Source organism: Alligator sinensis, unplaced genomic scaffold, assembly GCF_000455745.1.
Source record: "Alligator sinensis unplaced genomic scaffold, ASM45574v1 scaffold872_2, whole genome shotgun sequence".
Taxonomy (NCBI): domain Eukaryota; kingdom Metazoa; phylum Chordata; order Crocodylia; family Alligatoridae; genus Alligator; species Alligator sinensis.
In genome coordinates, this window is record NW_005842132.1 from 745592 (window position 1) to 746190 (window position 599).

Here is a 599-nt window from a genome sequence, read left to right on the forward strand (position 1 = left end):
AGCCTGAGCTGCAGGGAGGAATCCAGTGATCAACCATTCCCACCCCACTTCCCAAAAGACATGCACAAATCTTAGGAGGCACTCACGGTTTTGGTCTCTAATGGAGCTCCCACAAGCTGAGTGTCATCGTACTGTCGTCTCCATGTGAAGGTCTCCCCAGGTCTCGCTAGCTGCCTCTTTCTCCAAACACTCCCCCTCTTCCAGCCTTCTTCTTCAGCTCTCCTTTCTGCCTTTCCTTCCCTTTTTTTCCTCCCGTACTCCAGCAAGTGTCCTGCCCAGCACCTCTTCCCTTCTCAGGAATGTCTTGTGGTTTTCAAATAAAGAGGACGCTTGACTTCTTTATCTTGGTAGCTCTTTCTTTATTGCAGTATTTGGTTACAACTGGACAAGTTTCTGCAGTCTATCTCCAGACTCTAAGCTCTGCCTCCCGTCTCTCACACAGGAAATTGCATTCAGGGCTGATTACCCAGTTTCCTTCAAGCTAGAGATATTTGGAGCCCTTGCAACCTATAATAAGCTGGTTAGCACGAAGGTTTAAAAAAAGCAGCGAGAACAAACAAACAAACACCAAAATCCACAAATTCATTCCGAAAAGGAAA

General features: G+C 46.7%; 1 protein-coding gene across 2 annotated transcripts in view; it reads right to left on the reverse strand.

The window, feature by feature from the left end:
• Positions 1-424, reverse strand: part of MDFI (MyoD family inhibitor) — a 39102-nt gene extending 38678 nt beyond the window's left edge. For both annotated transcript variants that reach the window (XM_006025059.3, XM_025205803.1), the window contains exon 1: positions 87-424. The gene's annotated coding sequence lies outside the window, so the exon portion shown is untranslated. The remainder of the gene's footprint in view (positions 1-86) is intronic.
• Positions 425-599: the final 175 nt, after the last annotated feature.